The sequence below is a fragment of the Ambystoma mexicanum genome, chromosome 2q (genome assembly GCF_040938575.1).
Source record: "Ambystoma mexicanum isolate Mex_15411 chromosome 2q, UKY_AmexF1_1, whole genome shotgun sequence".
In the NCBI taxonomy this organism is placed as follows: domain Eukaryota; kingdom Metazoa; phylum Chordata; class Amphibia; order Caudata; family Ambystomatidae; genus Ambystoma; species Ambystoma mexicanum.
In genome coordinates, this window is record NC_090924.1 from 115,407,145 (window position 1) to 115,434,852 (window position 27,708).

Sequence of the window (27,708 nt, forward strand, 5' to 3'; positions counted from 1 at the left end):
CTCTTACTCTCCATTTGCAAACTGGCAAGGTTTCATCCGTGTGCTCCTGGTATGCACTTTCTTTCCCTCTGTACTACTTGTTCTTTCTGTGACGTGGGACGTCAGAACATCATGTCTTCAGATCTTCGACTGCACGCCACTGTTGCTGTAATCCAGTCCGCATCGGGTGTTCTTCCCCAGGAGGGCTTCCCAGATTTTACACAGGTGGCTGTATTATATTTCAGAGACCTGTATGAGATGTGGGAGGCTTTCAATTATGTCATTGTCAAGACGTTACAACAAACAGGTTAGTGTCCATTGCTTGTGCACATTGAATGCTTACATTGAGCATCTGACAGAAAGCAATGCCCGTTTACAATGGGAAGATGAGGGGTATTTGAAGCCAAATATTTAACACTCTGCAACCTTGCTGCATAGAGTTAGATTGTGCTTGTACCTCTGTCGCACTTGCTGGAGGGATAGAGGTCCAAGACCCCGCCTCTATATGAATAGTAAATTAGTAGACCCTCCTGCATACAAAGTGCACCACACTTAAAGTTCGTTTGTTCCAGTATTGCAGTTTTTATTTGGCACATACAATTCTGGAATCCATTCTTAACAGGTTGGCCTATTTGGTAACACGTGTTTCGGCATTTGAACAGTGCCTTTCTCAAACCAGGGCTGTGCAATGTCAACCACAAATTATAAAAACAAAGACAAATATCCAATATATTTTAAATGACGTATGTATAAATGTGCACAAATTATATTGACAAATCAACAAAATAACATAATACGTCCATATATATTATAACATGTGTTGGTGTAGGACAGAGATGAAGGATGGGTGAAGGGGAAGGATAATACGGTGAAAAGAGAATCAATAAAAAAGAGACAAAAATTAGACAATGTATTGTGTTAGAATTGACTTGTTCGTTACATCTATTTAGGTTGTCACTAATATACTTGCACTGAAAAAAGAGACAATGATACAAATCGTCCTAATATATACTTAATGTTAGCTACATAAAGGTATGTATGTATATTTATGTGCTTACAGAGAACTGTATTGCCTCCATTTAAAAAAACCTAGGCTATTTTGCAACTTGTATCGATACACAATACAATAGTTGTTTTACCTGTATTGTGTGCTGGCCCTGTCTGATTGTATACGGTCTGTTGCACAAGTATTAACCGGGTTAAATCCCTGAATAGAACACAAATTAGAATTCAGTACAATCACTCTTCAAAATGGTATTTCATTTTGAAATTCACATGCCTCACTGCGGGTGCTGTTTATACATTGAGGGCCTGTTGGGAAATGGGAAATTGCTACGTATCATCTGCCGGTTATTACCAGAGTGTGTGCATTGTCCCTGCTAAATATTGCAGAGTTCCAAAAGATGCCACATTTTGTACGCGTTCACTTTTATAATTTCCGAGTCTGTTGCTGAAAGGATATAATGAGATTGAATGACCGCTTGTTTTAGCCTCTTTGCATAATAGATACATGCGTAATGCTAACTAAACTCGTACAAGATGCTGGCCAAGTGTTACAAACACTTATACTGTGAGCGCACAAGAATATGCATTTTAATTATGTGCTCTCAACATGCCACAGTTTAGATACGCGCGTGTTTGTATTTCAGAGTCATGTGCTTAGGGATTGAAACTGACAGCATATTCGGTTGTTTCCCATACGTGCACTTGTGCTGACTGCAAATTACTGGCTCAAATGCTTCGTATATTAAGGGAAAGCTTTAACTCTCATTAGATTCGCTTTTAATGCTCAAAAGTAAGCATTTTAGTAATTAACTTCTCTTACTAGCTTCAATGCTGATGCATGCGTCCTTACCGTTGTGCGTGGTTCGTGTCCCACGGCTTCTGAATCGCTGTGTGAAACAGCCGGAGCCATTTCAGTAGTAAGATTTTGTTGATAGATGGCGTCATGGCAACCAAGTCCTTTTTTGGTTGCCATGATCCTAATGGCCATGTTTTGGGAGAAGTCCAATGTTAGACATGCCAAACACGTCCGTATTCAGAACTTCATAAATCGTACCTATACTCTCGTTGACATATCGCAATTTATATTCTTGTGATTATGTTAACACATCCATCATGTGATTGGCATGATGCAGTTTGAGAACGGAGGAAATACAGCTAAATAATAATACATGCGCCAGGTTAGAATTGTGCATTAGACGCTCAGTTGTTCAAATGTTACTGTCTATACTCCTTAGGGTAAAATAATGAAAGTTACAAACTAGCAATGAAATGTCATATCTATGTGGTACGTTATCTCGGAGCCAGCGATCATGTAAAAGATAGTGATTTAATTTCGTCTCAGTTTGTAGTATATGTCATTTTGACATATACTGCTGCTCTTTTAGCAGACTCGTGAATGTGTAACGTTTTATACTGTGGTGTTACACTTCAGTTGCGAGAGTGCTCTAGAGATTCCCATAACATTGCTTGTGCAATGTGAGATATATTGGATTCTCACACCATTGATGATACCATGTTACATACATTAAGCGTTGCATTTTGTCAGATGTGCCATAAATAAAAATTGCGTGATATTTCATAAAAAGCAGTACATTTCACTATCTGTGTTGAGACCATATTTGAGAGTTCTAAAATGGCAAATAAGCCGTGCTTCTGACTGTTGTAATGACAGTTCAAGATTACCGCCTCTTCGACCAAGGCTCTCATGTTTTAGTCCAATGAATCTGATGTCTTTCTTGTTGCCAAACTGGTGTTCCTGCTGCCAGTGCGTTACTAGTGGCAAGGTAAGATTTGGACTGCCGATCCCGGCCAGGTGTTCACGAATGCGTATTCGGAGCTGGCGAATAGTGCTTCCTATATACATTTTATGACAAATGCATATTATGGCGTATACCACAAATTTAGTTTTGCAGTTGATGTTCTGTCTGATCATTGTTTGGTTTCCGTAGTTGTCTCGAAAGGTTGTTGACTTTTCATGCGCATGTTGGCACATTGAACAAGTGCCACACTTCCTGAAGCCAAAGGTGTCTTGTGTCAACCAATTTGTTGGTTGCTTCTCAGTGACTGTCGGAAGAAGTGAAGGACTTAAATGATTCCTTAATGTTGGTGCTCTTGTAAACATGATTTGTGGACCATGTTGTGTCCATTTGGCTAGATGGGGATCAAGCTGTAGAAGATGCCAGTTTCTTTTTAATATTCCTCTGATCTTGTCATGGTCATGGGAATATGTGGTGATGAATCTCACTTTTTCTGATTGGTGATCCATTATGGTGTGTTTCTGTACAAGAGTTTCTGATTGAGTCATGGCAGGTGCCTTCTGTGATGCCTTTCGGATGTATTTGGCTTGATAGCCTCTTTGTTTGAATCGCGATTTAAGTAACCTGCATTCTGATAGGAATTGGGATTGATCTTTACAATTTCGCCTCGCACGTATAAACTCTCCTGTCGGAATGTTGTTCTTAACTCTCTGTAGATGACCACTTGTTGCAAACAATGTTGAGTTCACTTCAGTTGGTTTTCGAAATGTTTTGGTGTGCAAAGTGTTCTGTTTTACATAGATGGTGAGGTCCAAGAAATCAATGGTGGTAGGACTTATATGTGATGTGAAATTGATCCCATATGTGTTCAGATTCAAGCGACGTATAAATTGTTTGAGTTGATCCATGTCTCCTTTCCAGATCAAAAGGAAGTTATCTATGAAGCGGACCCATAGAATTACATGTTCTGTGTATTCCGTGTCGGTGTAGACTATGTCATCTTCTAGCATCCCCATTAATAGGTTAGCGAGCACTGGGGCATATTTGATGCCCACACGCTACTCCTTGGTGTTGGTGATAATAGTTACCATCGAACATAAAGACGTTGAAGTCTAGTGTTGCTTGTAGCATTTCTTTCAGCATGTGTATCTGGTGGTAATGTGACGCACTGGTATCCTTGAAAACGTAATCAATAGTGTGAATGGCTTGTTGATGTTTGATCGATGTGTAAAGGGCACATACATCGAGGGATGCAAGAACATATTGCGGTTCCCACACAATTTTGTTGAGCTTCTGTATAGTATGTGTCGTATCCTTAAGATATGCCTTCAGATTTGGTACCTCCGGTCTGAGAAAATTATCGATATATTCAGCTATGGTCTCAGTTGCCCCTCCATTGCCACTGACAATGGGTCTGCCTTCTAGTATGCGTTGGTATGCCTTGTGGACCTTAGGCAAAAAATATATAGTTGGCATGCTTGGATATTGGTTAAATTGATACTTCTGCTCATCATCAGTTATGCTCCCTTGTCTGTGCCAGCTGTTGATCAATAGCTTTATTTCTAGCACAATGTTTGCTTGCGGATTGGATGGAAGTTTCTCATAACAGTCTGGGGTAGAAATATGTCGATATGCCATGGTCAGATAATCTTGTCTATTCATAATTACAATGTTGCCACCTTTGTCTGCCTCTTTTATTACAATGTTTGTGTCTTGTTTTAAGTTTGCCAATGCCTGTTTTTCTTGCATATTCAAATTCCACAGGATTCTGGTACCTGTTGGTTTTGTATCTGCCAGCTTTTGCATATCATTAAGTACTGCCTTGTAAAATACATCAATGATGTTTTCTGGCACCATTTGTGGGATAAATTTGGATTAGTTCTTGAACTCAATTTCTGATAAGCATGGAGCATGGAAAGACTATTCGCCAGACATTCACAGGGTCAAGCCCTGGACAACGAACGTTTATCCTTATGACAGGGTAACCAGGATCTGCTCATTTATATTGCAACCTTCAATAGGTTGGTGGTGGAAACCGGATGGCCTGAGGAAAAACGAATTACATTGTTTCATCGTGGTCTTCGGGGAGAACTCAGACGTCTTGGCTCAAGTTGTGAACCCACCTCAGGATTGCGGAGAGTTTATAGACTTAGTGGTCCAGCTAGACCACCGACTTCAGAATCGAAAGACTGATCGAGCTAAGTTTGAGAATCGGGTATTGGTTAAATCCAACGTTGCCCCCAAAGGAACAGATGCATCTGAACCTATGCAGATCGGGGGGGTTAAAGGACCCTTAACTCAAAAGGAAAGGGAAAGAAGACGACAGATGCAATTGTGTCTGTATTGTGGAACCTCAGGATATTTTCTACGGGATTGCCCTATAAAACCACCCAAGAAGGTGGTAGGAGTTGCTGATAAAAGCCACATAGAGCCTGTTTCAGGAAACCACGCCCAACAAGCGTAGAGGTCCGCTTGCCGAGTTTAAAGAAGGACACTCAGACTTCACATCTGATCATCCCAATGGTCCTAATTTATCCCAGGCAGCCATCACGTATGCACGCAGTAAGGGCATACATTGATAGCGGGGCCGTAGGGAACTATATGGACCACGAATTGGTGTCAAGGATGAATCTACCTCTGCAAAAAGACCACTTTGGATGTCATGACCACAGTCGATGGAACTGAGATTGCCTCGGGGCCTGTAACTCATTCCACTACAGAGATGACACTGTTGAGTCAAGATGGGCATCGAGAGACTATTGTGTTTGATCTAATCAAAGCCCCACAGTTCTAAATAATACTGGGGATGCCATGGTTGGAAACACATAATTCTTGTATTGAATGGCGAGAGAAGAGAATAACCTTCCCGGATTGTGCACACACCTGTTACCCGGAGAAAAACCTCGAACAAAGGCCTGGCTACAGTTGTTAACCCAATCGTGCAGTTACCTCAGGAATACCAAGAATTTCAGGATGTTTTTCAAAAAGAACAGGCCAATACATTACCACCTCACAGATCATAAGATTGTCAAATCGACCTCCTACCCGGTGCACAACCCCCATGCAGTAGAATCTACGCCCTCACGGAACCTGAAAATCTTCACCTATGGCAATACTTGGACCAATACCTTGCTAATGGCTTTATTCGTCCTTCCAAGTCTCCTGCATCCTCTTTATTCTTCATGAATAAAAAGGAAGGTGGCCTTAGAACGTGCATAGATTACTGCGCATTAAATCAGATTACGGTAAAAAATCAATACCCATTGCCTCTGATCCCCGAATCACTACACCAAGTAAAAGATGCTTGTATCTACACTAAATTAGATCTCCGAGGGGCATATCATCTGGTACGTGTCAAAAAAGGCGACGAATGGAAGACTGCCTTTCGCACCAAGTACGGATTATTCGAATATCAGGTGATGCCCTTCGGGTTGTGCAATGCACCAGAGGCCTTCCAGTATTTTATCAACGATGTCCTTCGTGAACTCATTGACGTCTGTGTTGTCATATACATAGATGATATTCTAGTGTACTCCTCCTCAGAATCAGACAATGTTAAGCATGTGCGTGCAGTCCTTGAAAAACTACGCCAGCACAAGTTATATGCAAAATTGGAAAAATGTGTTTTTCATGCTACGGAAGTTGAATTACTTGGATTTATCCTGACTCCAAATCCGAATGGACTCTCGAAAGGTGGACGCAATTCTCAAGTGGCCATCACCCAGTTCAGTCAAAGGGGTACAAAGCATGCTCGGATTTGCTAATTTCTACCACAGATTCATTCCGGACTTCTCCCATGTTGTACACCCCATCACCGCACTTTTGCGTAAAAACAAATGCTTCTTGTGGACCGAAGAGGCTGAAAAGGCCTTCCAAGAGCTGAAAGCGAAATTCACATCAGCACCTGTCTTAAAGCACCCTGAGCTTCCATACATAGTTGAAACTGATGCATCCAGTTTAGCCATGGGAGCTGTCCTGTACCAGAAGGATCCTGAAACCGGTCAACTTCACCCAGTAGCGTTTTGGTCCAGAAAGTTCTCAGCACCTGAGTTAAACTATGCGGTTAACGATAAAGAGCTATTAGCCATCAAATCCGCCTTTAGGGCTTGGCGGCACTATCTTCTTGGTGCCAGGCATACCATTACCGTAATCACCGATCACCGGAACTTGCAGTACTTAAAAACAGCCAAAGCCCAATCATCGCGACAACTTCGATGGGCATTGTTCTTTGCCAAATTCGATTTCGTGATCACTTATCGACCAGGCTGCAAAAATGGCAAAGCAGATGCCTTATCCCGAATAGGGATGAGAGAAGCATATGCGAACCCGGAACCGGTGCCAATAATTCCCGAACAAAGGATTTTGGCATAACTACTCTACAGACTCTAGAAGATATTCATTCAAAAATCCAACAACTCTTCGACCCAGCAACCCTACAGGACTGGGTAAAGAAAGGCCCGGACTACTCGGTCATCAATGATCTACCTTATTATCAAGGACGACTATTTCTACCACACAAGGAAATACAAGAACTAGTCATCTCCAATTACCATGACACCCTGATGGAAGGGCACGCAGGTATCGCAAAAACTGAAGCTAAAATTAAGAGACAGTTCTGGTGGCGAAAAGACGTAAAGTAATTTGTGATGTCTTGTGGCATTTGTGCCCAAAACAAAAGCCAGAAGAAAAAATCTGCTGGCCTTTTACAACCTTTGGATATTCCACCTACACCATGGCACACCTTGTCTTTAGACTTTATTACAGATCTACCTCCATGTAATGGATTTAACACCATCCTAGTTATTGTGGATCTTTTATTCCAAGATGGCCCACTTTATTCCTTTAAAGGGGTTACCTTCTGCTTCGATTCTGGCCAAGGAGTTCCTCGAAAACATTGTTCGATTACACGGATTTCCTTCGTATTGGTCTCTGACCGAGGTAGTCAATTTATTTCGCATTTTTGGAAGTAATGTTGTCAATTGGCGCAAATCGACGTGAGGCTATCAAAAAGTCACCATCCCCAGACTGATGGTCAGACGGAGAGGACCAACCAGACCCTTGTACAGTACCTATGCTGCATGCTACACCAGACCGAAAGCAATTGGAAAGATATTTTATGGATTTCCGAGTATGCATACAAAAACTCTGTACACTCAGGAACCGGACAAAGCCCTTTTTATACCATATATGGACATCACCCTCGAACCTCAGAACTCGATTCGCCTCACGACTTAGAAATGCCCGCAGTTAGTCATTTGCACTCTACTATTACACAAGCCTTTAAGGAAGCCACAGAACATTTGAAACAAGCAAAAGAGAAATTCAAGAAAAATGCTGATCAACATAGAAGTGAAACTCCACAATACCAGATTGGGGATCAAGTTTGGCTGGCTACAAAAGACATACCTCTGAAGGGAACTCAGACTTTTAACCCTAGATATTTGGGACCTTACACCATTAAGGCCATTATCAACCTGGTGGCTGTCAAATTGGAATTACCCTCTAATATGCAAATTCATCCTGTCTTTCATGTTTCACTTTTAAAACCAGTTCAACCAGGGACAAGATTAACCAAACCACCTGACCCCATCTTGATAGATGGAGAACCTGAATTTGAGGTAAAAAATATCCTGGACTCTAAATTGGTTAAATCAAAACTTTTTTATTTAATCGTATGCAAGAGCTACGGACCACAAGAAAGGTCATGGGAGCCTAGTGACCACGTTCATGCACCTCGGTTGGTGAAGAAATTCCATCGGGACTTCCCAGACAAACCTGGACCAAGGGGAAGAAAAACTTTAGGAGGGGCCTTGGGGGGGAGTGCTGTCATGATGCCTACCCTCGGGCACCCGGACCAAGCCCATCAGCCCCGGGAGCAGGCATCCAGACATTTATTAAAACCCCAGCAGCCCCAGCTAGGGGCTCTCTGGGTTCAGTCCTGGCACCTTTGGCGCCAGGCTCATAACAAAAACCAGTCCTGGCGCCATAGGCGCCAGGCTCATAGACATCACTTACCTCATGCAGACCATGCTGCAAATGAATCCAAGCCAACGTGAGGCCTGGATGGAACTATTTTACAACAGGGACTTTTTTTACTCGGGTGTGGTTCTGGGGAACTTCTTACCTGGAACTACTTTGGAGGCTATTTAAACCACGCCCGAACAGCAGCACACGCTTCGCGTTATTCTGCATCCAGCAGCGTGACGCTCACCGTGCCTGCAGCCAGCATCCAGTCTTCTGCCACGCCTGCCTCGAATCCGGAACTCCTAAAATAAAGAGGAAGAAAAGGACACGGTTAGAAAACAAACTTATTTCAAATTCCTCACCTGATTCCGGATCCATTTCATCTCCGGACCTGGAAAGTACATCTATCCTGCACGCGTCGCTTCGCCAGCTCCAGCGCCGCGCCATACTCACCAGTCCTCAGAGCATCTTTCGATCCGGCGCTGTCTCCATCATTTCTTCGCCGTACTCCGGCACCTAGGGGACACAAGAAAAAACAAGGTGAGCCAAGGAAATCAACAAATACAACCTCCTTACCACCATAGACTTAGGCATTATTCTATAACTCTCCACATCTTCATATGCCGCACCTATAAAGAGGGAGAAAAACAACACGTTAACTCATGCAATAGTTACCGGACAGGGTTGGGTAATACAGACTCTTACCTGAACGCCATCAGCAGCCATGAGACCTTCTTCTCACGAACTCAGCTGCAAGATAAAGAAGGAAGGGGACAAGAGTGAACATCGGACACATTGAACTCTTTGAACTTGATACTTACTAATCCTAAGACTAGGCGGGCAAGTCCAGACAGTCATCTCTGCACTACGCATCACATTGGCGGAGACCGCAGCTGTCGGGGTCCGATCGACGCCCCAGGTGAGCGTAACATCTGCCATGACTCAATCAGAAACTCTTGTACAGAAACACGCCATAATGGATCACCAAACCAACAGGTACTCTTACTCTCTTTCAACCCGAAAAGATGTCTCCCAATGTCACCTTCTTATTTATTTGTAGAAGATTTCCGATCTATACTTAGAAAGGAAACACTCCTTCATAGCAATACTATACAAGAGCAGGTGGCCAAATATAACCTCTCTAAAGAAGACGATCTATATTTTTATGGAGAACAGATCTTTATACCCACTATGAATCTAAGAAAGAAAGTATTGCAAATGACTCCCGATACAGTTTTTTCAGAACATCAGGGAATATGAGCCACACAAGACTTCTTAGTCCGACACTTTTGGTGGCGCAATGTGTCTTGTGATGTTAAGGACTATATTAAAGCCTGTACCACCTGTCTACAAACTAAGTCCCCATATTATCATCCCTTCGGACTGTTGGGTCAACCAGAACGTCCCACGCGACCTTGCCAGCAATTATCCATTGATTTTATTGTGGATCTACCACCTTCCTCTGTCTACACCACCATTATGGTTACAGTGGATTCTCTTACCAAGCTAGCCCATTTTATATCGATACTTCAGGTTCCTTCAGCTGCTCAAATGGCACATTACTTTCTCCATACTGTTTTCTCCTAACATGGCCTCCTGAACACCATCATATCAGATAGAGGACCACAACACACCTCTAAATATTGGACTATTATTTGTAAAATGCTGGGTATACAACAAACCCTTAGTTTGGGATTCCATCCTGAAATGAATGGGCAAACAGAAACGCTCAATCAGACACTCGAACACTACCTTTGTTTTGTTCCAGCCTTACAAGTTAATTGGAAAGACCTTCTTCCATTAGCAGAATTAGCTTATAATAACACCCTCCATTCCTCCATTAACACCAGTCCTTTTTTTTGTACGTTTGGTTATCATCCTTCCAGTATTCCTAATCAAACACCTTCTTCAACCAAACTCCCGGCAGTGGACAAGTTATTACTGGACATTCAGGAAGGACACAAAAAATCTCTTTTGGCTCTCTCAGCTTCTAGAAGGCAGTAAAAGAAATATTCGGATTCCAAACGGTCTATTGAACAGACTCTTAAACACTGAGATATGGTCTGGTTTGCTTCCCGATTTCTCCTCAGACATTTGTTCCAATCTAAGCTTTCTCCACATTTTATTGGTCCTTTTAAAGTACTTTCAGCCATGGGCTCAGTAGCATATCGCATACAATTACCCTAAACCTGATCTAGAATGCAACCAGTATTTCAGATATCCCAATTAAAACTACATGTACAGGACAGATTTCACATAAAAACAAAGGGACTTCCACCCCCTGTGGACACCACCTCAGGACAAGAGTTGGAAGTGGCTGAAATATGTGATTCCCGTTACTTTTGAGGACGTCTCCAGTATTTGGTCGACTGGAAGGGTTATTCTCCTCAGATTATACTTGGGAAACTGCTACATTCGTACAAGCTCCAGCATGTGTATGACATTTTCATAGATCTTATCCATTGAAGCCAGAAACCCTCTCCGTACGTGGGGGGCATGCTGTCATACATCGTGCCTCTTCATGGTCTCTTTGGTGCACGTCGAAAAGAATGAGGGTAAGATGGCTATTTCCCTCATCCAAGATGGCGCTGTCCAGCTACCCTTTTTTCCGAACTCCATCAGCAGACTAGTCTTTCTCAACATGGCGACCGACCGACTCTGCAAACAGAAGCATTTAGACAGCATTGCCTCTTTCTTGCTATGCTACACTCCTATTTGTTTTCCCAGTCTACCTTGTTATTCTTGATTTCCTTCCTTTTTGCTCTGTTTTACCATTCCGATCTTTGCTTTGCCTTATCTTTCCTTTTCTTGTTTGCCTTCCGTTGTGGGACATATGGATCGCCTGCCTCTGCCTTTTGTGGAATTTTTGCTGTGTTCCAGTGCTTCTGCCATCATCGTTGGACACCTGGATCCCTTCTCATATTCAGAGCTCTGTGCTTCACTTCACTTTACTTTCCAAGAACACTGCAGCTCCATAATCGTAGCATTGTTCTTGGTCCTCCCTCATCTCGCTATCCGTGGAACGCTAGGACTTCCAACATTCCTCTTACCCTCCATTTGCAAACCAGCAGGGTTTCATCTTTGTGCTCCTGGTATTCACTTTCTTTCCCTCTGTACTTCTTCTTTTTCTTTCTGCGACGTGGGGCGTCAGAACATCTTGTCATCAGATCTTCGACTGCATGCCACTGTTGCTGTAATCTAGGTCACATTGGGTTTTCTTCCCCGGTAGGGTACCCCAGATTTTACACAGATGGCTGTATAATATTTCAGGGAACTTTGTGAGGTCTGGGAGGCTTTCCATTATGTCATTGTCAAGACGGTACAACACACAGGTTAGTGTGCATTGCTTGTATACATTGAACCCTTAGACTGTATATCTGACGGGAGCCTCCTTAACTCCCTGGCCTACTCTTTCAATGCTCACTCATGCCAAAAGGCCCATTTCCCTTATAAGGGTTTAGCCCCTCCCATTAGACCGTGCTCCACATGAGTTGAGACAAAAGGGTGTGCTTATGGTGGCATTGACACAAATGGAGCAGTGGTTCCCTTGTACTGAATTCAATTGTAATGAGGTTCTCCCACTGTGCACATTGATGCAGACTGAGCTGATTTAAGCCTCACCCGCCCTCTTGAATTTTATAGATGCTCCCGGGCCTCACTAAGTGGACCGCCCCCTCTCTATCTCTCTCCTGAAGTGACAGCTGCCATATATGCTAAGCCCTGGATGCTGTCGGCATGCTGCCACTGTGTGCTCAGAACGCCACAAAAATTAACCATAACTTAACAGGGCATTAGTGTATTGGCTTGTTCTGAGCACATGAGAATTCCTAAAAGGACCAGGAGAAACAAAGGTGCCCTGCAGTTGACAGGCCTCAATCTTAGTGCTGAGGCTATGGGCAGCGGTCCGGGGCATTCCCTGTGCATCTCCTCCAGGCTTAGCATTACTGCATAGATAGTCGCACTGAGCCTATGTGACCACTGCTTTCACAGCCCTCAGGCAGCAGCAGAAGATTTTGTAATAGGGTGCACTGGCAGAGCTGTTCCAGCATTGCTAAAGTTGAGCATATGTAGATGACGTATTAGTCAAAGAAAGTGAACTGCATATTCACTGCAAAAATGACTGCAAGTATTCCCATGTTTGTGTTGGTTGTGATCACAAATGTCAATCTCTCTTGATAAACATGCCATCATCTTGGTAGCCTTGGTAGCTTTGGTAGGCTTGGTAGCCTTGTTTTGCAGGGCACTTCGATTGAATTTGCTCATATCTCGCCAGTGTGGCTTGGTATTGTTACACCATATTTGCCATTTAGAACACATTATTTTTTAACATTGCCAAACATGTTACCATTGTGTTGAGCTGGAAAATTCAAAGCACGTGTGTGCCACAGACCATTCAAACTTCACCATGTTTGTGCCACATCTGTTTTTGTCAGTCCATGATGACCTTCAACCTTTTTTGTTATCCATTTGGACTTCCTGGAAAACCTGTTACTTCAGAGTTCATTTTCCTCATTGATAAGTCTGAGGTTTTCTGAATTGATTCCACTACAAATGGGTTGTGGATTAAAGGACCTTGGCCTGACTATGATGAGATATTGTACACAGGCCTCTGGGTCTGATGCAGAAGGGATGGTACCTAGCAGTTCAGGCTGTACTGCCCCTTTGGGGGGGTGAGACCAAGCCTGATTTGCATATGGTTTTTCACCTTTCTGTAATGACTTGGCAAGCGAAGAATGATGGTCTGGATGGTTGCCCAGAGCAATTGCCAGAGGTTTAAGATTAATTCTAAATCTTCCAGCCATCACCTCTTTGTTTTAGCTGTATCACCCTGAGTGGGACAGGTATGTCTTGACTTGAATCCTGTGCCTGCTGGGCCTAGAGACCTAAGCTACTCCTAACTGATGAGGCCCAATGACGCCAAAACATGTTTGGGGATACGTGTGGTCTCATGCAGAAGGGATGTGACCTAGCAGTTGGGCTGGACTGCCCCTTTGTGGGTGGAACCAAGTCTGATTTGCCTATGGTCTTTCCTCTTTCTGTAATTGCTTGGCAGGCGAAGAACGATCGTCTGGAGGGTTACACAGAGCAATGGACAGAGGCTTTAGATTAATTCTAAACCTTCCAGGCATCACTTTTTTTTTTTTTGTACACAGACCATGCCAATCTTCCCAATCCATGAAGGGTAGTTTGGATTTTTGACACTACAAACACCTTTTTGATGTACCAGTTTTTGTTTTTGCTTAAATTATCCGATTGAGAGTACTGGAAATTGATATCGCCCACAGCAGCACAAATGTCCCCTATTTTCTCTATAATGTTCTCCAGTCTGCCAAGGGTGTTAGGAGGTGATCTGCCTCCTTCTAAGAAGCTTGGCGATCCCTCTCGGGCTGTGGGAAGAGCTGGGTGGGGAAAGGAACTCTGAAAATGGTGCTCTTTCCCTGGCCCACACCCATCTGCTCCTTAAAGCACCAGGCCGCATCCTGTATTTAGCGGATATTATTTGTGGTAGAGAAGACAGCCCTATGTGGTGATAAATGCAGTAAGAAGCCAGTGTTTGCCACTAACCTTCATGGCACCTCTCTCCTTCCTAAGACAACAGAACTTTAAACGAGAGGTCTCTGACAAAGCTTGTATTCCGTCGATCTTTTGTTTTTGTGGAGTCCCCTTGAAGTGGCTGTCATTCCACTGGGCTCTGGACTGAGATCTAAATTGAAAATGCTACTAAACAAACTACAAGGCAGACATAATATATGCCAACTGCTGATATGTGTCTGAATTGCACAAGTAGCCTAGTGATGATTGGCTTTCTAACGTGGGCATTGGCAGCTCCATCGATAGCCTACTCACCACAAGGCTCTGATGCTCCGAGGAACTTAGACTTATCTGGCCCTGCCTGGCTCTCTTCTGTAGATTGACGCACACCAGGGTAATCTGTTGTGTCCTCTACACATTGGGTGCATGAGAGATAAGTTACTGGAGTTTTGGAATGCCAGACCTGCAAAGCCTTCTAAATAAGGTAGCACTACTTAAATCCCAGCATTCTACTGGAATGTGTTTGACGGAGGGGATTTGTACTCTATTCATTGCCGATTATGTCCTGGGTAATCCTGGGGTGCAGTCGGGAGTGTGACTTTTGATAGACTGCACATGTCTGGGGGTGGCAATTTTATTTTATTGAGCACGTTATGCTGTCATAGTGAAGGACCACAGTGTTGCACATCCATGTTTCAAACCTATTTCACCTTCTTAACCCATGGACATCACTTCTATAGGAAATGCTTCTCCAAAGAAACCATACATATATAGAAAGGAATGGTGACTGTTTTTAAGTGGACATGTAATGTTTTGAATTTTCGCATCTACAACTACTTTTTTGTAAGCTATCAGTGGGATACGGATCGCTCGTTTCCAGGAAGGATTACAGTATCTAGTAACAGTTCAGTGTGCGTATGGGTCGTCCTTGCTTTAGGGCTAATGAAACCAGCAAAGGAATACCCAAAGGCTTAGTCTACATGAAGCCACCCTGTCACAAATCAGAAAACAACCATTTTAACACTCTTAGAAAGTTTTCAGTTGAGTTATGGAGCTGACACAAATATGATTCTTACTTGCTCTCGAAAAATAATGATCTATGAAAATAATGGAAAGTCCATGTGTTATACAGATCCTCTGAAAATGTGGCAGCACATTAATCAAGCATGTACACTTGGCTGACAAGTGGTCCTCTTGAATGCCCCATTAGCATTCTTTAAAGTGAAAAAATAAATGATATTTGTATTTGTATTTATTGGTTTATAAAGCGCTTTACACCAAAGCGCTGTACAAGTGAACAACTTAATACATAAAACATAAACATAAACAATATAACAGTAGAAGCAAAGTTACAATATGAATCAGTCAACAAAACAGCAAGAAGAGCAATTAACTGAAGGGAGATAGGGAGAATAGTGGAGTAGGACTGGTTGGGGTGGGGACGGGTGAGGGGTAGGAGGAGGGAATGGGAAGGGAGAGAGTGGGGAGGTGGGGGAGGGGAGGGAAATGGTCAAGGGGAAAGATGAGGGAGGGTCGGGAGGCAGGAAGGGGTTTCAAGGAGGGGAGTGGAGAAGGAGAGATTTAAGGGAGGTGCGGAATGAGGAGAAGGTGGGGGTAGAGCGGATTGCAAGAGGTAAGGAGTTCCAGTGCAGGGGGGCTAGGAGTTGGAAGGAGCGGAAACGGGAGGGGGCACAAGGGGACAGAGGTACAGTGAGAAGGAAATGGTCAGCAGACCATAGGGAACGGGAGGGGGAGTAGAGAGAGATGAGGGAGGAGAGATAAGAGGGAGCAAGACCATGGAGTAATTTGAAGACAAGGCAAAGGAAGTGAAATTTGAGTTGAGAGTGAAATGGAAGCCAGCCAAGAGAGGAGAGGGAAGTAGTTATGGAGTCACGGGAGGTGAGTAGACAGAGTACGAACAGGAGAGTGGTAGATGGATTTGAGGGGGGCGAGATGAGAAGTAGGTAGTCCAAAGAATAAGGAAGGAGCAGTAGAAGAGGCGGGAGAAGATAAGGGAGGAGATTAAAAGTTTGGTAGCATGGAAGGTGAGAGAGGGACAGACTTTGCGAATGTTGAATAGGTCGTAGCGACAGGTGCGAGAAGTGAGCGAGATATGGTGGGAGAAAGAGAGAGAGGAGTCGAAGTGAATGCCTAAATTACGAGCATGGAGAGAGATAGGGAGATTGGAGGGAGGAAAGTGAATGAAAGGCGGAGGAGAGGGAGAGGGTAGAGAGTTTGAGGGAAATAATAAGACTTCAGTCTTGTCAGTGTTAAGGGAGAGAAAGCAGGAAGACATCCAGTTCTTTATGGCATTAAGGCAGGAAGAAAGTTTTAGGTGGAGGTCAGTTGAGAAAGAGGAGAAAGAGAGGAAGAGTTGAGTGTCGTCGGCATAGAAGTGGTGGGAAATGCCAAACGAGGAGATAACAGGGGCTAAGAGGGAGGTGTAAAGGGAAAAGAGGAAAGGTCCAAGCACCGAACCTTGAGGTACACCATATTCAAGAGGTTGGGAAGGAGAGGATTGACCACCCCAAGAAACAGTAAAAGAGCGGGAAGGGAGGTAAGAAGATAGCCAGTTGAGAACCGAGCCTTTGAACTCAAAGGAGGAAAGAGTGTGGAGAAGAAGGGGATGAGCGACCGTGTCGAAGGCAGCGGAAAGGTCGAGGAGGATAAGAATAGAGGATTGCTTAAAGTGCCTAGCAGAGAGGAGGGAGTTAAGGATATAGGTGAGAGCAGTTTCAGGAGTGTGTTTAGGGGGGAATCCAGATTGGGATGGGGGTAGGAGAGAAAGATTGGTGACAAAGGATGAGAGCTGAGAGTAGGCGATGCGCTCAAGAAGCTTGGAGAGGAATGGGAGAAGAGAGATAGGTCGGAAGTTAGAGGTGAGAAGGGGATCGGCAGATGGTTTTTGTTCAAAATAGGGATGATCGTGGCATGTTTGAAAGCAGAGGGAAAGGTAGCTGAGGAAAGACAGATGTTGAAGAAGGAAGTAAGGTAGGGGATAAGAAGAGAGTAGATCTTAGGGATGAGAAGGGATGGGAGAGGGTCAGTTGGGGCGGACGTGGGGTGGGCTTTGGAGAGGAGGGTGGAGACTTCAGAAGGGGAGATAAATGAGAAGTAGGACATGCAGGATGAGGGAGGCTCGGGGGGAGCAGAAGAGGAGAAGTCCGAGGAGCAGTTGTTTTTTTGCCGAAGGGTAAGAATCTTGGAGGAAAAGAAGTTAGCGAAGTCAGATGGAGAAAGTGTGGAAGAGGAGGAGGGATCAGGAGTGGGAGGGGAGAGGAGTCGAGAGAGAGTTTGGAAGATACGGCGAGGGTGGGAGGCTTGGGAGAGGAGAAGGTTAGAGTAGTAGGAGCGTTTAGCCAAGGCAAGACGAGAGTCGAAGAGAGCGTGGTAAGAGAAATAGGAGGTTTGGTTGGAGAGCGAGGGGGTTTTGAGCCAGAGTCTCTCTAGACGTCGGAGAAGGCGCCGCATTGAGAGGAGTTGATGAGTGAGCCAAGGTTGAGAGTGTTTCCGGGTTGGGCGGAAGAAAGAAAGGGGGTAAAGTTGATCAAGGGAAGTGGAGATAGAAGAGTAAAGAGAGGATAGAGCATCATTCGCTGACAATAAAGAGAAGTCATGGAAAGAGGGGAGAGAGGAAGAGCAAGTGTCAATAAAGAGGGAAGGATCAAAGTTGCGAAGATCACACCGTGAGAAGATGGGAGGAGAAGGCTTAGTAGAGGAGGAGTGTGGGGTGGGAGAAAGAGAGAAGGAGAGTAAGGCATGGTCGGAGAGATAGACAGGAAGAGTAGAGACTGGGGAATAGGGGTAGGAAGAGTTGAAGATGAGGTCAAGAGTGGAGCCAGAGGAATGAGCAGGGGAAGAAGGAAGGGGGGAAAGGAGGTAGGAGTCGAGGATGGAGAAGAGGGGAGAGGAATGAGGGGGAGAAGGGAGGTGAAGATTAAAGTCACCAAGTACAGTTAGAGGAGAGGGGGAGGGAGAGATAAGCGAGAGGAGGTGATCAAGATCTTCATAGAAGGAAGAAAGAGGGCCAGGGGGACGATAGATGATTAGAAAGGAAATGGGGTGAGGAGAGGAGAAGGATTTGTAGAGAAACTCAAAGGAAGGGAAGGAAGGAAGAGATGGTGAGGAGGAAAGGTATTTGGGGTGGTAGAGGAGGCCAATGCCTCCACCACGGCCAGAAGTACGAGAGATATGAGAGAAGGAGGACGAGGAGGTGGTTAGGGAAGCAGGGACAGAAGTGTTATGGTGGGATCCAGGTTTCAGTCAGACATAGGAAATGAAGATTGAGGCGAAAGAATGTCGAGAACTGCTGCGGTCTTGTTGCAGATGGATCTGGCGTTCCATAGCGCCAAGTTCATGAGGTTGGGATGATGAGCGGTGGGTGGGTAAAGAAGATTAGGACAGTGAGAGTGGGTGGGTGGGTGGGGATAGAAGAGGGGACTGGGCATGAGGAGGGAAAAGGAGAATAGGAGGGAGAGAAGAAGGTGGGGAGAGTAAGAGAAGGGGGGAAGGGAGGAGAGGGTGGTGAAAAGGTGAATTTGCGGATCACATAACAGAGAAATTAGAGATACGTGGAGCTATGATGGTCCGTTGTTGTTGAGAGATGGCAAGAGCAGGGACCAGTGTAGCAGCTTCTAGTAGAGTCAGCACTCTATGGACACGCTTGTGTGGAAGGGGAAGAGGATTAGCAGCAGGGGTTGGGCAGTGGGAGGTAGGTAAGCGCAGAACTTGCTGGGTCTGGGTTGAAGAACTTGGAAGGGGAAGATGATTAGTAGCCGGGGAGAGGACAAGACAGGGGGTGGAGAGGGTAGATGGGCGTCCCAAGTAGTTAGGAGAGTATGAAGAGGGTGGAGGGCAGCTGGGCAGGAGGAGGCTGTATGGTGCGTGGGAGATGAGAGCTTGTAAGGAGGAGGGCCGGGGGTATCACGCTCCAGGACTGGACAGTGGGGAGGGCCGCAGGTGAAAGCAGCTGAGGCGGGTCGGGCTGAGGTACCAGGTGGGCACCGATGGAAGAGCTCAGGTGGTTGAGGTGGGCGGGCTGAGGCACCAGATCTTGGAGGCAACAGAAGGCACCAGTTCTTGGATCGGGGCACCTGTGGATGGACCCAGGCAGCTGGGGCGGGCAGGCTAAGGCTCCAGTTGGGCACCAGTGGAAGGGCCTAGGCAGCTGAGGCGGTCGGGCTGGGCACCAGTTCTTGGAGGCACTATAGGCACTAGTATAGGAGCACTGGTGGAAGAGCCCAGGTAGCTGAGGCGGGCGGGCTGAGGTTCCAGTTGGCACCAGTTGAAGGGTCCTGGCAGCCGAGTCGGGTGGAGGCCGCAGCCCTGTGCAGCCGCGCCTGGTCTTGAGGGCCAATTTAGGGGCACCGGCGGAGGATGCCTGGCGCCAATGTAGAAGGGCTAAAGTTCTGATCCTGGGCAGTCGTGCTTGTACTTGAGCGGGGAGGGCTGCAGGCGGAGGTACCAGGTCCAGGTAGAAGGGACCTGCAGAGAAGTCTCCGGCAGCCGCGGTGAGTAGGCTGAAGTCGCAGTCCGGGGCAGCCGCGCCCACTCACAGATATATCTGCATAAAGTGCACAAAGATAAAAATGCAGCGGCAAAGACAAGAATAAAGGTCAACTACAAAACATGCTACTTGGGAATTTTGGGCAGGGAGCCCTTCATCAAGTCCATGTATTGTATCTTGCTGAGCACAATCCGAATAAGTGTGACATGTACAAAATAATTTTTAAACCAATCTATCCAATTCAGGAGTACGCTGGAGGGGTACACAGTTGCATGCAGGCTAAAGGTACCCTTCTGCTGGTCTCGTCTAATGAAGATGTGTACATTGGATGTGTACATTGGAGATATGGGCCTCATTAAAAGTATGGCAGTGTGGGAAAAAATTGGCGGTAACGGACATACCGCCACGTTTCCCACACCGCCATAACACAAGTATGGCCCTACAGTGGGGTATTTACCTCCAGCATCATACTGGAGGTAATCCTCCTGCTTCCCGCCTAAAATCGGCAGACTGGGCAGAATTACTGCAGCGATAATTCCGCCAGACCAAGTGGTGGTAACGGTAATTCAGTTGGGCAGTATTAAGGCAGATTTATAGCTGAAATACCACCCAACTTGTAATGAGGCCCCTACTTATTCTGAACGATTGCAATAGAGCCTTGCATCCATCTTTCTCTTAATTTCACCCATAGAAGAAGTGGAAATCTGCTGAAAAGATCATCTTGAGTCCCTTTTTTCTTCCTTATAACCATCCTTTTTGGAAGCATAACTGGTGTGTTTAAGGTTTAGCCACTTTCTTTAGAGTAGGGGAAAGGCTACAACATGGCTAATGTAATGGTTGACAGAAGCCTGTCCAAGGACTGCTCAGTCAGTATGTGAAAAGCAGCCATGAGCTCATTCCCAACATGTTGCGCTAATTTATAGCCTTGTATTTATGTCATGGGTTTCACATCTTCATCTTTAATATTCCATGCATGCAAGAAGGCCAAACAGAATATCCCCAGCACTTCATTTAACAGATACACATCTGTTTTCAGGAGTTCATAGTTCTAAGGAAAAAGGTGTACCTTGAGAGAATAAAAAAAAAAATTACAATTCAACATCACTTCATCTTAATTATATCTTTGAACCAGATTAGTTCAAATTTACATTTCTTAATTAACATCAAACTATACAAACTTTAATTTAGTATCACTTACTTGTCATCTTGCAGCATTACCGTAACAGTCTCTCAAGCTTGGCAGCCATGTGTTGTTCTACTTTAATGTCAGTGATTGATATTTGACTAACCTAACGTCTTTCTTTTGTTTTTACTTTCACGTATGACCTGCTCAACTTAGAATTGATATTCATTTGTATTAATTTGTAGACGGTGTTCAAAGAAATCTTTCAGCCTAGCTTTTCAACGTTACTTTTACATAATTAGATACACATTAAAAAAAGGCAAAATTTCAAAAATGCTATAGTTCCAAAGTTTTATCAGATGCACTTGTTCCAACTTTTTATTCCAGGATTTCTTTTTCATTTCTGTTGTGGCAAAACATCTACTTTCCTTTTCATGAAATGAAAATATGTCAACAAAATAAAATTCATACATGTCTCAATCATCATTTCATTTTGAATCTGCTCGTACCTTAAATGTGTATGTGCGATTAGTCATTTGTAATCTGATTCATGGAGACTAGTATTTAAATCTGGGCAATCCAGTCATGAATTTGCTATGATTTCAAAGAGCTTCTCAATTCTGAAATCTATATTTCTCTGTTTCTCATTCTCCTATAACAATGATTGCAACAAATAGTTTGTCTGACCTGGACTGGTCAGAGTTGCATGCAACTGTAGATAAAATACCATCTAAAGGTTATCTCTTTAGAGAAAGCATAGTCAATTGGAGTCTTTGTTCATTGTTCCAGGAATAACAGAATCAACCATGTCCATTCTCGTTGGAGTGGACATGTATTAGTATCACTACCCTTTATTGGTTACATACCACTCCAACAATTAGTAATTTCGTTTCATTCACCTGATTCTTATGTGCCTGAAAATGTCTTACAACCACTTATTTAGGATTGTTTGTTAATATTGTATTTCATTTTCCTTTATTCCCACTTATGGTCATTTGTCCCACATAATAGACTCTGCATCGACATTTGATACTATAGATCACATCAATTAAATGACAAGTAGCAAAATGTTTTACGTGAATATGTTTGCCTGCCTTTCTGTGGAATACCAATCACTTTTCGTTATGTTATTGAAGACACTGTGTTAAAGACATGGACAGGTCCCTTGTATCTGTGTTGCCAAACATGTTGCAATGTACCTTTCATCTGTTCTGTGGAAACAAATAGTACTTCAAATTATTACTTTTTGTATAGGTGAAAATGTATGTGGAACTTCAAAGTATTTATTCTTCACAGGAAAGATGCATTTGCAGTCGGCACAGATCCTTTTCTTCAGCATCCTCCAGGGAATTGCAGGAACCTTTCCTGCTTTTTGATTCCCGCAAATCAGATTGGATTTAACTTGGCACCGTCCTTTTTAAGAATTATTTAAACACAATAAACACATCTTATTTTCCTCAAGATGAAGCCGACAATTGTCTAAGGAAACACGTGTTGAGGACATAGTGTTTAAAAATCACAAAGGTGACATACTGTTTTAAATTGCAAAAGGAAAACCCAGCTATAAACCCAGATATGAGGTTTCTGTGTTCAAACCAATATGTTCAAACACTGCTACAACACAACTGAAACTGTGATGTCTAGCAAGTAATCATATAATGTTTACTGTTGTGTACAATAATGATGTAATTGCAACTCTTCTACATTTATAGCACTAAAGAATCTTAAGTCTTTACTATTGGGCAGTGTGATTAATCAAGGGAATTGGTTCCTTTTCCCCAAGGGGGAGCCCCCCCCTGTCAGGCTGGGGAGGTGAGCCCGCTTCGCAACACCCTCCCTATGGGTCGAGGCAAGTGGGACCTCGTATGAAGAGAGAACTAACATATGTTATCATCAACAAGAAATCGAGCATATCACTTTAAATAGAAATCCCCATTTACCTGGGACGAGAACACTGGAGCCGAGAGAGACACTGCAACAAGCGGAGGGAGAGAGACGTGAACATCAGCCAGGAAAGGTCCAGGGCGGCATAACAGCTGAGAAGGGAGGAGACTATGGAACCTTCCAACTCGTTTGGAAACTGCTGTGGAACAGCAAGCAGAGCACTGGATGTGCAGTGTCATTTGAGAAGGAGAGAGCAAGAAGCTGATGGTGGTGGAGTCGCCAAAAGAACGCCAAAACCACTACGCGGTCAAAACCGCTTACCCCTCTGCATACCCGCAGGATGACCAAGTCGTACCGAAGGAGAGGAGAGAATGGAGCATGGGACACTGGAGTGAACAGAGGAACCAAAGAACACAATGAACCAGAGCGAACAAAGGAAACCAAAGAACACAATGAACCCAAGCAAACGAAGACCCCAGACACGTTGTCCCATAGAATCCAAGGTAACTGGCAGAACGGGAGGTCCGTGAGGCCACGGGGAATCATTATAGGTCTGCTCCTACTCATCCCAGGTGAATCAACGAGAGAATAACATGGAAACTAGGAAAGTTGAATGACGATAATGAGAGAAATCCAAATGCAATAAATATTGAGAAAAAAGCTAAAACTAGGAGACAACGTCTGAGGAGAAAGGCATAGTACCGTGTATGTCAAAAGACAGAGACTATATTCTAGAAGGAGAATCCTATGAACAGAGAGAATACTATTAATTCAGAAGAAGAGAAGAAACCCCCATTAGGGAGAATAGTATTCTGGATATCTCTACCCTGGGAAGAGGTGACAGTACCCCTTTATTGAAAAAGGAAAGCGGGAAACCTAAATGAAAGAGAATGCAATGAGTTGAAATATAAAGAAACCCCTACAGTTTGTAAAAGACAAGAACTATCTGAAAAGGAAGTGAGCTATAATCACTGTTTGATAAATCCCAAATAGGGAACCTACGTTGCACAAAACCAATTAGTATGGATCAAATGGTTCGTCCAAGGTCAAAGAAACCAATATTTGAGAAAGAATGAAAGTCTAATAAAATCTTGAAAGTGTTACACAAACTGGTTAAGGAAGTCACAAAAGACTATTTAATAATCACCTGTTAAGGAGAACCAAGAAGAAGAGATTTGCAAGAAGCAAACTCCAGGAGAAAGGAGTCCTTCTCCTGCCTTTAGTTGTTAGAATAGCGGTAGGGTCAGTTAGGGTTAGTTTTGGACTGTGGACTGATTCTTTGGGTAGGAAACACCCCATAGTATTGGGGAAAGTTAGACCTTATTGTTTAATAAACCTGTCGTTGAAATGTCATCAGAGTGTCCGTGTCCTAATGTGACCCAACACAGCAGCCACCACAAAGGCAAACCTTGCCATTTAAATAGTCCTGGAAGTTAGCCTTTTGTCTTGCTTACGTACAGTAAACGTTGCCCTATCCCTTTCACGTGACACCACAGATTGGAGCCTTTTCATTACACTGTCCTAAATTCTTACATTCTTTAGACATTTTTCACATTCTATACATCTGTTTTCACGTGGTTACAATCTAATTATGAACCTATATTCTCTCATGACCGCATCCCCTATGACATATGTTTAGAATGGGCACTATATTTTCTTATCCAATATGCCACAAGAAAGCATCTTGTCAATTGGTGCATATATATATATATTTGTGTGTCTGTGTGTTCGGTAAAATAAACTTTAGTTAAGAGAGAGAGTTAAGGTGATCATCAATTGCTTATTCCCCCTCCCTGGGCCTCTACCATTATCCCCTATCACTCTTCAGGACGGTTGGCGCAGTTTCTTTTCTGAACGCGTCTTGCAGCTTTGCCGCAGTAATCTTGCAAGATTCCCCCAGTATACCCCTGAAAAGCCAAATAAATTCCCCCTTTAGCCACCTCCAAAGACCACCCTCAACTTCACATGGTGTTCTCTTACCCCCTCTCAACCTTTGCCTTCTGCAATTGCATTCTTTTTCCTCCTAATAACAGCATTTGGAGCACTTTTCATTTTTGGCTTCCCACGATGTTATCACTGCAATCGCTTGCATCGAACAAAAAAAAAGCTTTTCATTCCTGACAAGCCTCTCTGCTGCATAGAACTATGGAAGTTATATTAATGTTTTTGGGAGCAGAGGGCACCCGCTACAATGTCATATATTTTGAAAACTACCGGACAGATTTACCCCAAACCAGAAAAGGAACTTAGTGCGACTGCTTTGTGTCCAAGTTGTTTCTTATTTGGTCCGATTCCATCCAGCGTTTTTTGTGCTTCAGCTGTAAGGGAAAGGCACGTTTTCTCTCTATGGGAAAATGAATGGGAATAGGCCCAAAACAGTGTTTTTTTCTTAATAACATTTTCATCTTTTCACAAATTCTACCCAAAACATCCAGTTTGGGGTGGGGTGGGGTGGGGTGGTGGTGTGGGCGCTATGACTAACATTTTTTGTGTGCAAAATGTCATCCAAATCCATCTTTCAAGTCAAACATTATTAGCAATAGAATTTTAAGAAAGGTATATGTACACAGGTTGCACCTTAACTAGCTGCCCTATAATATATGTAAATATAAATATTAAATCGTATGTTTCTTTTTTCACTAAACCTCTCATGAAACCTCAGTCCATTTATGTACCTATAATCCTCCTATAGCATATATCTAACATTGTTCCAAATCTAATTTAATTATTTAACAAAAATTACAGGGAAAACAATGCATATTTGGCACAAAAATGCTTACAAAACTTGTTAACATTAATTTACAGAGCTGCGGAGCAGTGTCCATAGCAATGGGTGAAAGGATGTGGATATAAGACCAGATGATACAGGGGTGGTAGAAACATGAACCAGGGACAAGGACAGTAGTGCATGATATAGGAACGAAATAGTGGAGGAAGTGCTAGGTTTTAGGATGAAGGAGTAAGGGATAAGTGCAATGGGGTTGTTTCAGAGAGGTAGGGGGAGAAGAGAACAGGGAGATGTAATGGCGTAGAATGCTATGCAAGTGATTCTTCACAAAGGAGGAGAGCTAGGAGGCTGGATTTAAATACAGATAGAGTGGGAGTAGTGCAGAGAAGGAGAAGAGCATACCCGAGTGAGGGGGCGAGGAGAGGAAGAGAGCGAAAACGAGAGGGCGCACAAGAGGCACGAGAGGTGGTAAGGATGTGAGCTGAGGATGATCGTAGGGAGCAAGATGGAGACTAGGGAGTGAGATGGGCTGAGTTTAGACTTTGCCCTCTGTCTCATAGATAACCGGCCTAAATGACGACTGGTGCGAGAGGTGGAGGTCAAGCAGGGAAGGTTTAAGAGTGTGCGGACAGCAAAGTTGAGAACTTTGGCGAGAGGTGGCAAAGCATAGTTGGGAAGGCCATATTGCAGACTTGCATGGTAGTCCGATTGAGAGAGTACCAAAGAGGAGATTAGATGCTTAGCACTGTTGAAGCGAAGAAGATGTCTTATTTTTCTGATGTTGAGGAGATTAAGTGTGGCCGCAGTGGAAAATTTGGAGATGAAGAGTGAGAAGTTATGAGATGCGTCAAAGACGTCACCAAGGTTGTGAGCAGAAGCAGAGTAGGGAAGGTAGTCTGGAGAGAAGAATAGAAAAGGGTGGCAGAGGAAGGTGTAGCCTGTTTGGATTGGAAGTAGAGAACTTCAGTCTTGGTGGAGTTGAGCAAAAGCTAGTAAGATGTCATCCAGTATTTGAAGGAGGAGAGAAAGTTAGACATTTGTGACTGTAGCTCGTCGGATAAAGAGGGAAAGGAGAAGAAGATCTGATTGTCATCAGCAAAGAGTTGATGGGAGAACTCATAGGTGGAGATCAAGGTTCCAAGAGCAGAGGTATAGAGAGTGAAGAAAAGTGGCCCTTGAGGAACACCAACAGTATGGGGGTGAGTGGGGAGGTAAGGCTGTTCTAGGACACCTGGACGTGTCCGGTGGCATGATATGAAGCAAACCAAGTGAGGGTCTTGTCCCAGATGCCTAGTATAGATAGTGTTGAGAGGCGTTCTGAATGGTTGACAGTATCAAAGGCAGCAGAGAGGTCGAGAAGAATAGGAATAGATTAACAATTAGCATGACGATCGGAAGAGGTGTATTTGCTGACATTGAGAGCTGACTCAGTAGAGTGCAGAGTTCGGAAGCCAGATTGAAGAGGATTCTGAAGGTTCTGTGTGTCAAGGAACTCAATGAGTCGGTTGAAAACTACACGCTCTAGGATTTTGGAATAGTGAGGTAGGATGAAAGTGGGCAGGATGGTTAGGATCTAGGCCAGGTTTCTTAAGGATAGGGATGACAGTAGCCAACTTGTAGGATGATGGAAAATTGGCACTGTCAAGAGAGTAATTGAAGAGGGAAGTAAGATATGGAGCAACACTGGAAGCTATGAGTTTCACTGTGAGTAGGGAAAGAGGGTCAATGTGGCAACCTGAAGGGTTAGCCCTGAGGAGAAGGGGAAAAATCTTGTCAGGGTTAGTGAGGGCAAAGAAACACATTGTTGCAGCAGAGGACGGTAGAGGTGTTGGAGAAAAGTGAGCAGGTGGGCGGATACAAGTTCATTTGCACGGGTATTTTGAATGTGGACATTTTTTAAGCATAGTAGAGAGCTAGTCATAGTAGAAAGAGGAGAGGAGATGGAAGAGGGTTAGAAGGGGAGAGAATTGAGTTGAAAGATTTTTGGAGATGCCTAGGTTGAGGGGATTGAGATGGAATGAGAGAGAGATAGAAGTCACATTTGGCAGAGTCGAGAGCAGAGGAGTAGTTTTGAAGAACAGTCCGGTAGAGTTTGAGATCCGAGGAGTGTCTAGATCGTTGCCAAGTGTGAAGTTTTTCCTCATTATTCAGGATGTGTATGGAAGGTGTAACCCAAGGCTGTCGAGGGAAAGGTTAGGAGTGAATGCAGTAAGAGGGAAGTGGGAGGAGA

The 27,708-nt window shown here is 44.0% G+C and overlaps 1 protein-coding gene and 1 long non-coding RNA gene across 13 annotated transcripts in view; one reads left to right on the top strand and one right to left on the bottom strand.

Annotated features, from left to right (window-relative positions):
• The window catches only part of LOC138569210 (uncharacterized), a 136,951-nt gene extending 135,052 nt beyond the window's left edge, over positions 1–1,899 (bottom strand). Inside the window, exon 1 of the long non-coding RNA XR_011303176.1 lies at positions 1,835–1,899. This is a non-coding gene — a long non-coding RNA (uncharacterized lncRNA). The remainder of the gene's footprint in view (positions 1–1,834) is intronic.
• Positions 1–27,708, top strand: part of MAPK8IP3 (mitogen-activated protein kinase 8 interacting protein 3) — an 892,115-nt gene that overhangs the window by 497,838 nt on the left and 366,569 nt on the right. The window lies entirely within an intron of this gene.